The 18,084-nt window shown below is 36.5% G+C and overlaps 1 protein-coding gene across 3 annotated transcripts in view; it reads left to right on the forward strand.

Moving 5' to 3' along the window:
* Nucleotides 1–18,084, forward strand: part of FSTL5 (follistatin like 5) — a 300,957-nt gene that overhangs the window by 128,931 nt on the left and 153,942 nt on the right. The window lies entirely within an intron of this gene.

Below are 18,084 nucleotides of genomic sequence, written 5' to 3' on the forward strand. Positions count from 1 at the left end.
TTGGTTTTTCTTTGCCCTGGGAAAAAAAAGTGGAATAACAAATTTGTTAATCTGCCTGTGACCTTCACAGTTCTGGAATTGGTTTGGCTATTACTCATAACACACCTGGCACATGTGGACTTGTAAATTTATTCTGCTGATTTTTTTTTTTATCTATCTTTTTTACAGTCCCCTGTCAGAAGTTGGAAACCTAGATCATGCCCAGTTAGGATACAGATTGGTTTCTCATTTTATAGCCAGAGTGACTGCTCTCAGCACCTGAAATGCATCCAAAATCATGGCTTGTGAGGTTATTTGACCCTGGCTGGATGCCAGCCGCTCTATCACTCTCCCCCTCCTCAACTGGACAGGGGAGAGAAAAATATAACAACAGGCTCGTGGGTCGAGATAAGGACAGGGAGATCATTCAACATTTACTGTCATGGGCAAAACAGACTGGACTTGGGAAAAAATGTAATTTATTACCAATTAACTGAGAGATAAGTAATGAGAAATAAAACCAAATCTTAAAACACCTTCCCCCCGTCCCTCCTTTCTTTCCCGGGCTTAACTTTTGATCCCAATTCCTCTGCACCCTGCGCCCAAATGGTGCAGGAGAACAGGGAGTGCAGATTGCGGTCGGTTCATCACTCTGTTGTTCCTGCCGCTCCTTCCTCCTCAGGGGGAGGACTCCTCACACACTTCCCCTGCTCCTATGTGGCGTCCCTCTTGCAGGAGACAGTCCTCCATGACTTCTTCACTTTGAGTCTTCCCACAGGTTCAGTTCTTCATGAACTGCTCCAACGTGGGTCTCCTTCATGGTATGCAGTCCTTCAGGAACTGACTGTCAGCGTGAGCCCCCCTCACGGGGTCTCTAGCAGCAAACCTGCTCCAGCGTGGGCTTCTCTCTCTCCACGGGCCACAGGTCCTGCCAGGAGCCTGCTCCGGTGCAGGCTTCCCACGGGGTCACAGCTTCCTTCGGGCATCCACCTACTGTGGCGTGGGGGCCCTCCGCGGGGTGTAGGCAGTCATCTGCTCCACCGCCCATGGGCTGCAGGGGTACAGCCTGCCTCACCATGGTCTTCACCACAGGCCGCAAGGGAATCGCTGCTCCGGTGCCTGGAGCACCTTCTCCCCCTCCTTCTTCACCGACCTCTGTGTCTGCAGAAATGTTTCTTTCCCGTATTCTCACTCCTCTCACTCGCTGCAATTACTGCTGTGCAATAACTTTTCCCTTTCTTAAACACGTTATCACAGAGGTGCTACCACTGTTTCTGATTGGCTCAGCCTTGGCCAGAGGTGAGTCCATCTTAAATGGACTGGCATTGGCTGTATCTGACATAGGGGAAACTTCTAGCAGCTTCTCACAGAAGCCACCTCTGTAACCCCCCCTGCTACTGAAACCTTGCCACGCAAACCCATTACAACTTGTAATCAGAAGCTTCCACTGTGAAAACAAAAAGGGTTGAACTGACCAATGAATGGGTAAGATACCTTTAGCAGCAGAAACATCAGTGCCCGTGCCATGATGGTCGTCACCTGCCCTGATAAGAGACATGACTTGGTGAGGTGATCTCACTTTTCTGAGTACACTTTGGTGTCAGGCCTCTCACATTTACGTCTTTTCTGAAATAGATTTTCTTGCCCAGTTCCTTTTCTTCAAGTTCTTGGTGCCCTCTGGCACCTGTTCAGTATCTGAGACCGAGTCTGACAAGATACCTCAAGGATATCTATGAAGCCTGGGCACTCATTCAGGCCCAGGAAGGCTGTCTCCACCTTCTTTAAGGTCAGATCAGCTTTATCATCAGAAGTATACATTTTGAGAATAGACTGTAAGTAATTTCTCTGGCACACGCTGATTTACTTACATGAGAATTAAGGCTATTAAGGCAAAGTGTCCTCTTCTTCATGAGGTCATTTCTCTATTACTTAGAACAGGTTAGAGTTGGGTGGCACCCCTTTCTGTCTCTGATGATACATACCATATACAAATGAATTTAAAGGATTTATCAAGAGGATTGGAAAAAGTACTGCAGACTTTGCACATCTAAGCTGAGAAATTAAACGAAGAATAGAATATCTGCCTAGGCAAATAAGTACTTTGACATACGTGACTTCTTTAACTCTTCTCTCCTCAGGATTTAGGTTAAAGTTGAAAGGGCCTTCCAGAAGAAACCGCTTCACATCCACAACTCTTTGGAATAAATAGCAGCACTGTGTTTGGCCTAGGTAATTTCCACCTTCAGTAGTATGTCTTCTCATATTACTGATACTTTTCTCAGAAGGACTTGTGACTCTGTGAAGCTGGCTGTATATCAGGCATTAGTTCTCAAGTGCAATCCCAAAATTCTTGACCATTTGTCTTCATGAATTTATGAATAGCAGATTGCATTGAAACCCTTTACAAGTCAGAAAGGATGGAACTGCCTTGAAGACTTATAACACGTTTCAGCTGACCTACAAAAGTAACTGGAACATCCCTTTCTTGGAGATAAGTATCATGGTTTCTTGCTGTTTCTGTTTATTCTCACACAGCAGTGTACCCTTGCTAAATTAGCCATGGTTGACAGCCTTTAACGAAGATCCTTATTCACAGGAAGGACTCAACGTAATTTTAAGTGGTCAGTGCATTGCCTGGAGTCACTAAAGTTTGAATTGATGTGGTGACAATTCCTTAGATTTTTAAAGAATATTAGTTTAACAAAAAGGCAGTTCTTAAAGAACTGCATGTCACGTGTATTCGCTTCCCGTTCTTTTCCTATTCAGCCCAATCCAGTGATAGATTATACGCAGTATATGCACAAGGGACCATGTTCTGATTTGCACAGTGATATTTTGGCCCACTTATTACAAGGCCAAAAAAAATAATTTTGTAACTCATTGTAGCAGTCACAAAGTATACATGCGCATGTGGACCTTGCATTTCACAGAATTCTGGTTAATAGTGAATAAATTTTCTTAACATTTGCAATCTGTTTGAGACTTCAAAAACATATTTGGAATATTTGGGAAAGGATCTTAACTATCTCTTCCAACAACAGAGCAGGTGAAGTAAGCTTATTAATTTATAAAGGTGAAAATCTGTATCTAAATGCTGTTCATTTTATTTCCTGCCAATACATGTAATGGGAGAATAAGAAATTTCTGAGAGGAACTAAAGTGAGAATTTTTTAATTCCTGTTTTCCTTTAAACAAAACAAAACCCAGAAACATCCTCCTGCCAACCCAGATGCAAAAAAAGTCCGTGCTTGCAACTCCAGGAAAAGAAACAGAGCAGTAATACCAATGTCTTTTAATGTCTTCATCTTTATATGAATTCAAGGCTATTTTATTCTTTCTGAAAGACAATTTTATGTCCACCTCCCCACTCTCACTTTACTTGCTAGGGAGTGTAGAAAAAAGAGAAAAAAAGATTGATTTTCATTCTCAAGATTATTTGCAGAGTGACTCTGTCTGGAAAACTTGCATTGTATTAGGTATTATGTATTGTTTGGAGAACAAGCAGGAAATCCAGTTTTTTTCAGAGGGCACTGAACACATAATGCACAGTCTAAGCAACTGGAACTGTCTCATAAACAGTTTAGTCTTGCAAAGCAATTCTATGTAGTGCTTTAACCCCACTCTTTTCTCAGGGCAGAAATGACAGTAATAATATCATCACAATCGTAACAAAAATAATATTCCTTGCCTCTCCTATGTGGATATTGTGGAACCCATTGTTTGTAAATTATAGAATTCAGTCTCTGAGTTTGATAACAGGCTAAGTTATGGTTACCTGTCAGTGGGAGAAATCTATGAAAACTACCTAACCTGAAAATAATCTTGTAATTAGGGTAATATGAATCTCTTTTCCACATTTTTTTCCTCTTCTCCCTTTTTCATCAAGGTTTAGAAGCAAATTTAGGTTAAACCTGCTGACTCACAAATCATTAAAGTAAGTGTGTCATCCCTTCACACAGGATGCATATCACAGTACAATTTTCTTTCCAATGTACAATTTTTTAAAACACTTCAGCCTTTAAATCAGTTTTCTATGCCTATGGGTGCTAGAATTAGAAGACTTCAAGACTAATAGTAGTTAATACATGTTTTGTATTTCCAGGAAGGAATTTTTGAAAATACACTTTGGGTGTCTAATTAGTGAGGAAATTAGCCTGAAATAGGTGCTTCCAGTTGCTTAGACTGTACTAGGATGCAGAATTCAGTCATACTGAGTCAACAGAGATTTTGTCACCATTTTTCAGTGCATATGAAGTATCTTTTTATGCAGTACATGAGTTTTCTGTGAATTCCTTATGCTTTGATTTTGAATTAGAATGAGTTTACAAAAATAGAATAGAGTTTGACCAAACTCACTAAGTGATCTGATGGTAGCAGTACAATTGTATCTGTATTTTTCTCTTATATATGGAAAGGAAGTACCTTTACAAAATATTAATTTCTTTATCACAGTGCTGTTTAGTGTAACAAACTAAAACGGAGGAAATATTATCTAAATCAAATCTCTGCCTTCTTTTTCAATCAGCCAGCCAAGATGAAATTTATGTGAAGGGGTTTTTTTAGAATTTCCTGAGTTTCTAGAGTTGATTGCTATTTAGTACAAAACTAAGAACTGAGGATAATTGTTGTTTACAAATGTCCTGGTTTGGCTGGGATAGAATCATAATTCAGCCATGCTAGGCAGGCTCAGGTCAGCCAGGGCAGCTGACCTGAGTTAGCTACAGGTGTAGCCCATACCATAATGTCATGTTCGTTATAAAGGGGGAAGGTTTGCTAAGGAGAGGGGTCTCCTGTGGGGTTCCTCCTGCTCCTCCTCTGGCTTCTCCTGAGGACTAATCTCTGATCTGTTGTGGTGACTGGCCATTCATTTGGCTAAGTGTATCTCTGTTGATATTGGTGGTGTTTTCATTAAATCTGTTGCACTTCTACGCACAGGTCTGCTCTCCTTTTTCCTGATTCCCCTCTCTGCCTGGTGGGAGTTCATCAGATGATAGAGTGACTGTTATGGTTTAGCCCTGGGTACAGGCTAAACATAGAGAGCAACTATAACTATAATTATTTCTATGCAACTGCTAGTACTTTATTGTAGCGTTCCCTCTGTATTCATGTTTTTCTGAAACAATATAATAATAACTAAAATTGTTCTGCTATAATGTAGTTATCTTAAGCAGTCTTATTCAGTTACTATTTTCCCATTCTTAACTGGATAATTGACACTTCAGAATATTAAATGTTTTGAATTAATACTTACCTGATACATTCACAAATGAACTTGGCTGTTGCTTTGTTATTTTTACTCTGCATAAGTATAAATATCTGTATACACACTCTGTTTCTGACAATTTCCCAACATCATAATTTCTCTAGAATGGTAATAGCAATATCGCAAGGCAGTGGGTGACTTTTTAATGGTAGTCATTGTTTGATGTATCTACTGTTACTTTCAAACTTGTTTGACATTTGTTTCTGTTTTTTAGCAGTCTGAAAATTCTAACAAACTTGTTTTCACAACAAATCTCTGCTTGAAGTTTCTGTGTTGTCCAGGCCTCTCATCTCACATTACTTTCCTGCTGTTGTAGTTCTGTTACCTGTGTTAATAAAGAACAGCTGCTACTGTTCTTTGTTAATACAGGCAACTGGAATATTACATTTGAAACCGGAACTGATTTTACTATTAAATAATATATCTGGCGATAAAGTGTTTTGAAAATTAGTTATTCTATTATGTTAAAGAAGCATTTGAATGTAATGATTGCTTCCATGGTTTTGAAGAAAAATTGACTCCTGTTTTTCCTAATTACTATTTTAGAGATTTATCAGATCTATTCAGTGCTGTTACTAAATATTTGCTCTTTGTTTTTCTTAACAAAAATGTAGAAGTTTCTTTCACAGTTTAAGGTCTCTTCAGTGTGAAGGTGTTAATATAATTCAGTCATTGAATGCTTGTCTGCTCTTGTTGTACACTGTCTTGGCGTTTGCACTCTGACCAGGTGAAACTTCACAGAGGGAGAATGTGGTTCCTTCTCCATAGACCACCTGAGCTTATATGGCTTCAAGACTCTGCAGAACCTTCACAAAATATATGGTGTGGCAGAGCATTTTAGTATAGTTTGAGATTAGAATGCCCCTAAAGAGGAATATCGCAAAAGACAACCTGTAACCTTGTCTTTTTCTCATTCAGTATCTGTTTTTAGAGACTGGAATCCTCTTTACTTTCAAATAAAATCTTTGAAAGGAAGAGTTCCATGTCAGGCCTTCAGCTGACTCTGGATCCTGTCAATCTGTTAAATTCTCAAAACTCTCAAAACTTGCTAAAAGATAGTAAAGATGTTTTTTATCAGTAAAAATCTAAAAAAGTTTAAGGGGTGATTGATATATAGATAAGAATAGAAATGGCAGGCACGGCTATAACTCTTCTATAAATGGATGAGAATTGTATCTATTTTGCGGGTTTGATACTCTGAAACCTTACACCACCTCCCTTCATTTGTCTGTGAAGAAGAGGTGCATGGAATTAAGTGTCAGCTTTGCAACAGTTACAGAGTCTGTTGAGAGAGGCTAGATGGACCCAAAATTGCTGTGTGGCCCATATCATTAAGCAGGTTGAAAGTCCTTGTTTTACAGTGTTAGACATTATCTTGTGTTCGGTGTTACATTTACATAGATAAATCAAACCACCTATTTCAGATTCTTTATACAAAATATTTAAATAAAATATAAATATACCTCTTCAGGAAATAATATATGTGTTAGGTATTACAAAGACAAGCTTCAGTAATCTTTTAGCACTGTGCTCAGTGATCCCTAAAATAATCCCAAGAAAAGCCCTTAAGTAGGCAGTACAAACACAAGTGAATTTTAACATTATTAAAGTAGTATTTTATTTAGATTGTGAGAGTAATAAAAGAAAATTATGAAAGCTTTCCACTTTTTATTAACATGAAACAATACACGCCTGGACTATGTTTTTAACATGTAAAAATTGTGACTCATTATACGGTATTTTCGTCCACAAATGGTCTTTCAAGTCAGCTGTTGTCATTTAGTAAGAGTATAGCTTGGGTTTCTTTTAATATCTATTTTTATCCTAAAAACTTAGGGTAAGTAAAGTCAAAGAAACTTTTGCTGTTTAAACAAAAAAAAAACCCAGAAAACAAAAAATCCTGTTCCAGGAAAGAAATACGATTGAAATATGATTAAAATTATTCAGACTGTAATTTCATTCCATGCTTACTTTGAAAGGTAGCTCTGTTTGGTGTATACACTGACAGATGTCAGAATCCATCAGCAAAATTAATTTAATGCTGAAATAACATATTTAAATGTGTTCTCTTTGATTCAGATGCAGAAGATGTCCTGCATATAACTTTCTTTTGGCATCTTAACAGTAATGATTGACACACATATAGTAGTCTTTATACAGACATCTTAGTATGTCTGACACTTGTCTTGAGTTATGGTTAGGAGGCAGTCATCATGAGTTGGAAGGCAGCTGCACTAAATTAATAACAAAACACCATCCAACAGTCATAGAGAGAAAACAAAAATATTATAATAAATTTAAATTAGAATTAAGACAAATAAAATCAATCCCCTTCATTCTACTTTAATCAAGCAAATCGATGACATGGAAAACAGAGAAGATCTTAGAATGGTAGGAAATTTTTTTGATTTCTTGTTAACTTCAGATTGCTTTGGTTTGCATGTCTCCTGAATAAAGAAAATTTTCTTACTAATGGAGTACGTGGAATTAGTTGTGGGGTTTTTGAACACATATTCAAATTTATTTTTTTTTTACTTGAAGAAAACTGAAGGTAGATTTCTAGTTGTTATCTAATTTTATTATGCTTGCTTTCAAATGGATTTTTTAAAATTTAAATTCATACTAATTTAAATGTTTTTCTCTAGTTTTTCGTAAACTCAGAGGAAGAAAATACTTCCTGTATCTTCAAAACTTGTCTTAAAATAGGACCATATATAAATCACTCCAGTAAGTAAAGTGAAGCATATCATAGACCAAATTCAACCAGGCTGCCTTCTTTAATAACTTCTCTCTAAATTTCAACTCAAACTCATCTACTGTGTAAACTACTACTATGAAGTAAACCATAGTCACTTTTTACAGAGTGTAGACATACCTTATTGAAAAGTATTTTTGATGGAACTTGAGTTGTTAAGCACTATTGCACACTTTGCACCAAATACAATCGTATAAAAAGTGTCTTGACTCTTCAGGAGAGTTGAGTGTAGTAAAACTTTCAATACTCTCTTCATACCATAGGAACTCAACTATTCAGAGACTGTTAGTTAAACAAAAGTGAAGGTGTGACAATACACTCTGGAAGTTCTCAGAACAAATTGTTTCTCAGGTTAGGAAAGTACACTGGAAATAATGTATTTCTAAACCAAGTTTAATTACCTCACAAAAAAAATGTTACCAAACCAAAGAAAACCCTACTGATTCTGAGAAATGAGACGATGGGTGGAGAAATGTGAAAATTTGTATACTACAATTTCTGGCAAAAAATAAAGCCACTGAGTTAGCATTACATGACACCAAATTTCAGCAATTTTCTGTTCTAACTTTACAACTGTTGACTTCCCCCCCACCCCCTTGCTCTTCAAAGGAAAAATATCAAGCTTAAAAATTGAATACATATTTTTAGTTGACGACTGGTCAAAATACATTTCTGTATAGTCCCACAACTTTGCAAGATACACACTGCATCTATAAATGTAGATGAAAGTGAGCTTATGTAGGCCTAGCTTTTCTCTTGCATTGATTCACGCAACTCTAACAAGGATAAATATGAGCACAAATTCAGATACAAGTGTGTGATGACAAATTATTGTTAAAAGAATACGGAGTTTTTAAAATAAAACCTCCACCATGGGTATTAACAATGTGTGATTGTCGCAGTACTTTACCTTTGCCTCATACATCAGTAATATTGCGAAACTTGTGATGTGTCATTACAAAATGCTAGCAGCCATGTATACAATATTTAAGCCCTCCATGCATAGCTAAAGATGATACTGGTACCTATCTTCATAGTACAATGCTGTCTTTTCTTACATTGCCTTTCTTTCTGGAGCACTGAATTAGTTAAGCATGTAGAAATTTAAAGTGTGGTAGGTGACATGGTAATATTAAAATAAAATGGGGCCATACATAGGTCTCAGCAAGGTTTCTGATTCCCCTAAAATCCTTTTGACATGATCTTCCTAACCATAACTAAACAGTTTTCAAAATTTGTTTAAACTTCAAAATACAATTTCAAGTCTACATTAAATACAGTAGAGAAACACTTAACCTGGAAGTGATACATGAAGTTGTTAAGGCTTATCACCCTGATCACATGCTTATGCTGGTGCTAGATAAATATGGTTAGCTTACATTCTGGTGTGGATTCAAAGGCAAATTCCACGCTCCTCTACTTGAGTTTCAATTCATGTATCTTGTTTTCCTCCTCCTATTGTAAAATCAGCGTATTCCCTTGTGTCTCTGTGGAAGGATGGAGAAAGCAGGGAACAAGTACAGAACTATGATGCTCAACGTGCAAAGCGCTATTTATGTCTCCTCCACAGGCTGACTAAAATCAAGTTTCAACACGTACACTTACTGACCTTGGTCTGCTATAGTTCAGATTTCTCTGAATTGCTTGAGCTTATACTGTAATCGTGCCTTGAAGATGAATAGCCCTGTAGAATGTGATTTTTTTCTTTTTTTTTTTTTTTTATTTCTTCCTGTTTTTAAAACATAACAACCCCACACAAAACCATTTTATTGACCTGACAGTGCGAGAGGGTCACAGGACTTACCTGGTCTTGCCTTGGCCTAAGCTGATTTTACTGCTTTCAAAAATTGCCTAGTAGTCAAATGACTGTTGCCTACTGTATTCACCTTAAGCTCTCTGGAAACCATGTATGGATAATTTATGTTTAACAAATAATAGCCTTTTATTTCAACCGAGGTTGGAGAAAGGTCTGTCCATTTTCATACTTAACTTTGTTACCAGAAAGAGTCAAGTTCTGATAGTGAAACTTATAAAACTAACCCAAGCAGATGCTGAGACTGAGGAGGAAGAACCTCTCGCCATACTTTCGTATTCCTCCTGATGATGATCTCAGGATACTCTTGACTCCTTATGGCCTTTTCCTCTTACTCTTCCTGAGGAATAGATAGAAACTTTAGTACCTGGAGAAAAACTGCAAGGCTAAGCATAACATAGGTATTTCAAGAGGATACTAGGAAGGTTTTTAAAGTGATTTTATTTGTGTTGTTGAGGCTTTTCTGAATTAAATAAATTTGGCTTATAGACTGCTTAAAATATTAATTGGAATAACAATAAATTTTTGGTTCCATATATATACATACACACACACATAAAATTAATTATCTTTTTCCTATAGCAAAAGGCTAAATGTAACATCTTCTCTAATTAGCACCAAAAGCCAACTATTCTAAAGGTGAAACAAAGGAAGTAGTAAGAATATGTGATGGAGGGGAAGAAATAGAAATGGGGCGATGGAACTGTCCTTTTTAGCTGTGATTTGGGTTTGTTTTTTGGGGTTTGTTTCATTTTGGTTTGTTTTGTTTTTTGTTTGTTTGTTTTTAAATAAGAGAGCCCTCTTGACACATGCTTCCTGAGAAACAAAAGCAGACTTTTCATAGATTTATGGCTAAGCTTAAATACCGTAAGTATTTCCCTGCTGGATTTCGAATACTTTTAAATTTTTTTAAATATTTTTTTTAAATATAAGCCTATAGCATTTCATAGCTTTCATAGTATCACTCTAGTTACTGCAAGTCAAAAATTATCTAAGCCCTGTAGGAGAAAGACTAACAGCAATGGTCAGTTAACTCCGCTAGAGGGGAAAATAAAATGCTGCGTTAAATTCCTCTCTCAACCTTAATTTTTAGCAATGCCCGCCTTTGGAGCACACAGCTTTCCTCTCTTTCTCAATTTTCCTTTTAATAAAGTAGGAAGGACAAGGAAATCCAGATTATCTTCTTATTAATGTTGTATATGAATTTTTACTTACTGGCTTTTTTAATATATGGAACAAATAGAAAGAAATATCTGAAAGCTTGAGCTGGGTGCAAGAAAACAAAAAATTAGGGAATAGGTAATCTCTTCATGTTGGGAAAAGAAGAATAGCATCTGATACAATCTGATATGTTTTGGAAAATTGGGCATGTTCTTATCTCTTCTTTTTTTATGGTAGAATACCCTGCGGTAAGCATCCGAGACATCAAGAAATTTTGAGAAGTGGGGTCACTGGTTGAAATCAGTGTGGACTTGTCAGTTGTTTGAAGGCAGGGTCAATTCTGTAGAAGGGTTTTGCCAGTTACATACTAACTCTGCTTATGGTGTTTGTGATGCTAACATGCAGTCCAAACAACCCCTATGTTCAGTGTTTTCTCAGCTGTGAAAAATGATGTTTTGATCATTATTGTCAACCTGCTATAGCCTTCAAATGTCATCTTGAAGGTGAAAGTTTATATGACCTATTTTCTTCTGTCAAGAGATCTGTGATATGTTAACTGCGCCGCATTAACAAGCAGAAGTCATGCCCCTCCCCCCCAAATGATGATTTTGCTGCTTTTCTTCACTTTTTAGTTACTTTTTTGATAAATCTTTCTCACTCCATGTAACATTTGTTCTAACTACTCCTGAAAAAAAAATTGAAATAGTTTAACCTGTTTTTTCTATTTTCTTCATGCAAATTTGATTTAGCTTCTAATGATGTTTGACCCAAGCGATTTATCTTTAAGGAAAATCTGAATAATTTGTCTGAACTATTCATTGTTTAAGCAATGGAAAGCTGTTTATATATGTCTCTGGATAAGACGGCATCAGACTTGTGCAGATATGTGTAATTAAGTAAAATTATGACTTCTGTCTTATGATGTATAGTTTTGAAAGATCAGAATGGTTAAGAGCATTTTAACCAGTAATGTTTGAGGAAAGGACAGCATTAATCCTTATTTACAAGGTGGAACTAAGGCTTTGAAAAGCTAGCTTTAGTTCTATCTTATATACCAGCTATGGTAATCATTCAGAGGTATTTGCCTAAGGACAGTGACAGATATAACTTTAAAATTTCATATTTGTCTGCCTGTCTCTGGATAGTAGGATGTTTACGTATGTGTGAGGTGTTTTTATATGTACGTTGCATCTAAATAGACACCACTGTATTGGAAGTTCTTAACAGTTCTTGTAGTTACTTAGACCTATTTACACAGAACTGAAGAATTGAAGTCCTTAACACCCAAGTATCTAGCTTTGATAAGCCTCTTCTGTATTATTGGCAAATATCATCTATTCAGTACTGTCTAGGAGGACAATAGCACCCAAGAATCTAACTTTCTGCCATTGCTTATGTAACGGAGATACAGCTGCAAAACTGTTGTATCAATGGAAGGGAACAGACAAGTTTTTCCATTTCTCTATTTTTGAGTTTGAATTAAGTAAACCCTAGGACTATCACTGCTTCAGAAATTACAAGACATGGGACCAGAGAGTTGCACTTTGATTCCAGCGTGTTTGTTTTGTCACTTTTAGGTTTCTGCACACCTTCTAGGATCACATAGACGATGTCAGAAAACTTGTAAAAGAAATCATAGCAGGGGTGTTTATTTTTTGTTGGGTTTTTTTGCCAAAAATCTGCTGTGTAGTAGAATTGATCCTTTCCATTAATGAAATGAGAAAGAACATGAAAACACAAAATTTGCTGTTACTGCTGAGTAAATTTCAGAAATAAACTACTTATTTGTGTAGGAAGCCTAGTTCACAAATGGGAAAAAAAAAAAAAAAAAGTGCTAGAAAACAGAATTAAGTTAGTAAATTATGCACAATGTGTAGGTTACTCTTTCATGGATGTAGATAATTGTATAGAATTTAGTAGGTCTTTTCAGAGGTAGTATAATTGTAGTATATTCCTGGTAGTTTATCAATTACGTTAAGCATAAATTACTTTTCCTCACTTTGAAGGCTGTTGTGCTTAATCCCCATTTACCATTTGTGTGTCATTGAGACAACTATTTCACAAGTAGTGCTTACTAAATTAGAAAGTAAATAAAGAAACTCTTAAGTTTTTCTCTGCACTGCTACTCCAGCCTGGAGGAGTCTTCTGTAAATAGAGCTTCATTCTTGTAATTTAAACATCTGCTTCACATTTCCTCGAATATTACAGTAAAAGGCAGTCACGACAATGAGATAAGAGGGCAATTTGTTAATGAAACTGTGCATTGTGTTGACGAAGTGTCTCATTGTTTCCTTGTGATTCCCTTATCTGTCAGTTGCATCCATTGATTATGTTTATCCTCATGTTCAAGTCCATGGAGCCTTTGGTCTAAAGACTACTTTGAATTATGTGTAAAATGGAAATCTTTTAGTGTGGTAGAGCTGTGTAAACCTGTTCTATCACAATTGTATTTGTGTTAGGTTGTAAACTGAAGGTTCATCTGTCACCAGCCTGAAATTGGTAGAATGCATGGTAAGATTTAAAAGGCTGGTGTAGATCAGAAGATAGTTCTATTGCAATAATAAATAAATAATAATAAAGTGGTAACAGGAAAAAATGAATGTAGAATTGCTACACAGCATTCAGGCTGTTTTTGAAGATTGCTGCCTGGAGGTGATTCTGTGCAACCTGCTGTAGGTGAACCCGCTTTATCAAGGGGGTTGGACTAGATGATCTCCAGAGGTCCCTTCCAACCCCTAACCCCTACCATGCTGTGATTCTCTAAGTTATCTGCACTTATGTAACTATATGTACTATAAGTAACGGACAATACTTTTCTCCCTATTCTTTTTTTATTTGCTGCAATTAATACGTAATAATAATAAAAAAATTACTTTCTTCTCACCAATTTAGTGTTTGCAAGTGATAGCTACTTTTATATATATATTTACTTATATTTATAATAGCTAGGTATATCACCTAGTTTTTATCACAAACATTACAGTTTGTTACTCTCAATCAGTATGATAAAGCGGGGAACAGGAAAAGTAACTAGTAACTACCCTTTCATTATGTACAACATGTAATTTGTGTCTACCCAGACGCCTGAACATCTATGCTCCTCCCATGATTTATCAAATCAATACATTTTACACTGTGTTGGAAGGAAAAATAGTTCAGGTTGTTTTTGCATTACTTCTTATATTCCGTCATGAAAAATACCAAAAAAAATCCACAGACTCTAGGGCAGCAGAAATCAAAGCATTTATTGGTAATGTTGGGTTGTTTTGGGTTTTTTTTAAGGTCATTTTAAGATACTGTAGCGTACTACCAATGTGCTTGAGTTTCTGATTATTGTTCTCTCCACCCTTATATGCAAACCATGTGCTCATATGCAGTGACCTCTACAGTCTTTTCACATAAAAGGATAGGGGAATACCTACTTATGTATTAGAGAGAACTGTGGCGCAATGTGGTTGCAGAGAGTATGAAGCTGCTGTTGATAAAGCTGTCTTTTATATAGGTCAGACTAACCTATTTAGGTAAGTGAGAAACAAAATATCATCTGTTTTAAACCATAAATGATGGCCAACAGAGATTTTTTCCAAAAGTTGTTAGCAGTATTTTTGTCATGAGGACTAGCTCTATTACAACTGAGCTAGTGAAGCACTAAAAGAATCACACTGGGCTCTAGCAAACAGGAAAAACACACACTAGAAGCCAATGGATTGTCATGGCTGGGACTGTAATTTAGTCAGGTTGATCTGTAGAGTGAGTAGGTACACACTGAGAGCAAATTACAGCTATTAACTTGCAGACATGGTACAAATGACCGCATACATAATATCGGCTTTAACACCATTGTTGAGTATAAAATAATCATCTGCTAAGATGGGTTGTAAAGGCATGAAATTTTTTTGTGAACTGTAGTCACCTTATTCGCAGCTGGCTTTCAACAGGTTGCCATTGTGATTAATGTTTCAGTATTTATAAAAAAGCTACTTTTTAGATCATTAAATAACATCATCTTTCCTTAATTCTGTTTTCAAAAATATTAAAAAAGACATTAGTATTTACTGTTAGTAATTAATACAACATATTGATAAGTTTAAGCTATTTGTCAGGTTAAAAATATTTCCAAAAGACATCACAAGAACAGAAAAAATAAAAATGAAGTTATCTTATTGTAGAACGCCTACAACAGATTTTAACAACCTGTTCTCAGGAAATGATAGTCTTTTGTTGATGTGTTGATATAAACCATATATACACTAATGTAATGTAGTTTTTAAGATATTTTGTTGACAGTGCTGTTGTGATAAGTTTCCTGGATGGAGAGTGTGACTAAAAGTGTAACAGCCTTCTATTCTTAATTTATGAATGAAGTTTTGCTACAAGTAGCCGTCAAACTTGTGTCAATACCAATCTTTTAGATAACTTTCTATTAGGCAGCATTTATTATATGTTGTATAATAAAAAGAATTATACAACTGTTTTTCCCTTGTGGAAAAATATGAAAATAATTCATAAACATGTAAGTGCTGTTATATGACTGTTATGCTAGTTTCAGAAGTTTTTGTTATGCAATGGGAAGTGTACAAAAAAGATAAACCTGTAGTAAATATATTGTCTGTATTCTTTCTTCTCTCCCTGAATAAATATTGAGAGAATACATTAGTTCATTCCTTAAGCTTTAGATCTAAAGTGAATGTCAAAAGTGTATTAAAATGTCTTTATTGGACTGTGATTGAGCTTCCTTTAAAACTTTTTTCCATGAGCTCTGTTTTGAGTTAAAAGTAGGAAAAGCAGCTAATTATTACAATGCTTTTCATGATCATGTGATACATAAATTTTATTATTTTCTCTGAATTTATACTTCTTTGTATAATCTCTTATGTGGAAATCTGTGCAACCCATGAAAAAGTTGTCCATATTTAATAAATAAATAATGTAATACCATTATTTTCTTTGTAAAGGTGAGAACCTCTATTCAATTCTTGACGGATCATTAAAGTGAGAGACATTGTCCTGTGCCTTAAGGAAAAAAAATTTGTCAGTGTGACTTTTTTTGTTCATTTTTCATTTCTTTTTTTAACTCGGGCATGTAGTGACTCATGAAAGATCCTGTGACACATCCAGGATTTAACAGATGTTATCAAGAAATAAACTGCTTTATTTGTGTTGTGCAGTTCTAAGGTAGAAATAACTCTTTGCAGTTTTAGAATTGCAGAATGAGAACTGTTTGATCAAAAATAATTTACGGGGGATAAAACCTGGATGTGGTAATGAAATCTGAGCAGTACAATATATAAGAAACAGGATTTGTCTTCCCCCCACCCCAGGAGCATAGGTAATATGGTGCAAGACTTCAGCTGCACCAGAGTAAAACCAAACTGTATCTCTCTAAGGACACCACAATCAGAAAAGTTAGCTAAAGGAAATAAAGATGATACTTGTTTTCCTGGCCCAGTCTTTTGGAGTTCACCTCCAAATCAGAGTATGTTAAAAAGTGCTCTCTTCCTCACCACCTGGAGCATGTATCTGTTCAGGTGGAAAGGTTTGCTCACTGCGGCTCCAGAATGGCTAAGGAATAAACATGTTTCCTTGCTGAGTATTTCTGCATTAAACTTCTCAAAAGCAGTCACGTAGAACTAAACTCTTATGAATTGTACGTCCTCTATCTCCATGCCTCTTGTAGGTAACAACAAATATGCAAATACAATGTATAACTTAGGCTGTTAGTTAAATACAGCTTAGTTTTTTTTTGATTTCTGTTAGTTCAGTTGGGTTTTACAGATAGCTACATAGCAGGCAGTAGCTTTTAAAAGAAAAAAAAAGTATGCTAGAGTGTTTTTGATTCCCAAAAACTTTTTGTCTACTTCCATGATTTAACTTCTATCGTAGGAGTCCTCCTTTCCTAGATCTGAGTCTTGCTAGGACAGTGAGAAGGTTTTAGGAACTTTCTCTCTGCCTTGTGAAATGATGATGGACGTGTTCATAGTGGAAAGTCACCATAATAATGCATATGCCATTAAATACACTAGAATAATAACCTCCAATCTCACATATGCAAATTAGACATTTCTTAAATGATATTCACTTGCAGTTTCTGTGAGGTAAATTTGTTCCTCGTTAATACTTGTATGTTCATCAGAGCATCTAAAAAGAGGAACGAGACACAACTTCCGTTGCTAATCAGTGTTTTACTCTAGCCTTTGTCTTGGTTTGAAAAGACAGGTGTCTGTGGAGGAAGGCAGGAGCCTCCCTTGAAATGGAAAGTGCAACCCCCTTCCCTCCAAATTATTATAATTTTGAAATTAACGGGCCTTCAGGCAAAGATATGGGAAATAGGAATAACAGTTCTTTACTAATATATATATATATAACACAAGGCAGGGAAAAACAAACAACTCACTGGTTTACACTGACAGAGTCAGGAATACAACCTGACACCCTGTTAGGGTGGCAGTAGCAGTCCGATAAGATGATGGCTGCAGTCCTCCTCAAGTGATGGATGTAGTTCTGTGGAAGCAGCAATCAGGTAAAAGAGTCTGGTCTTCCTCCGAAGGTCCAGTGGTAGGTAGGTAGCTCTTGTCCTCTGGAACTCCAGTGGGGGGAAAAGCTCCTCTGGGAATCCAGTGGAAGAAAGGATGCTAGGGTGTTCAAAATCTCCGTTTTTATTTGGCATGGACTGCTTGGCTCCTTCCCCCCCCTCCCCGGGCGGAGCATCTCACAATGGGATGGGGAGTCGTGAGGCAGTTCCTTGATGGGCCATTAACAGGAGATAGCCCAGGAGCGAGTTATCGATGGGTCAGGCGATAAGGCATTGTTGTGCCCATTGACAGGAGATAGTCCAGAGGGGGGAGGCAGGGAGCACAGCACCACCTGGTCTCAACAGCTCCTGAAGATGATAATAGAATATTTTTTTTTCCTTTTGGCACATTTTACACTGTAACCCAGGACAGCCTTGAATTCACTACTTCAGGTAACTTCAGTAGTAGCTGACTGTAAATATGTTTGCAACAAATACACGGCATTTTTCTGCTCCACCTTTACATATCTCATAAAAAACTTTTGAAATACTAAGTTTATCTTAATAAAAACAAAAACTTCTAAACTGATTCTCTGCTCAAT

This window comes from Leptosomus discolor, chromosome 4 (genome assembly GCF_034619465.1).
Source record: "Leptosomus discolor isolate bLepDis1 chromosome 4, bLepDis1.hap2, whole genome shotgun sequence".
Taxonomy (NCBI): domain Eukaryota; kingdom Metazoa; phylum Chordata; class Aves; order Leptosomiformes; family Leptosomidae; genus Leptosomus; species Leptosomus discolor.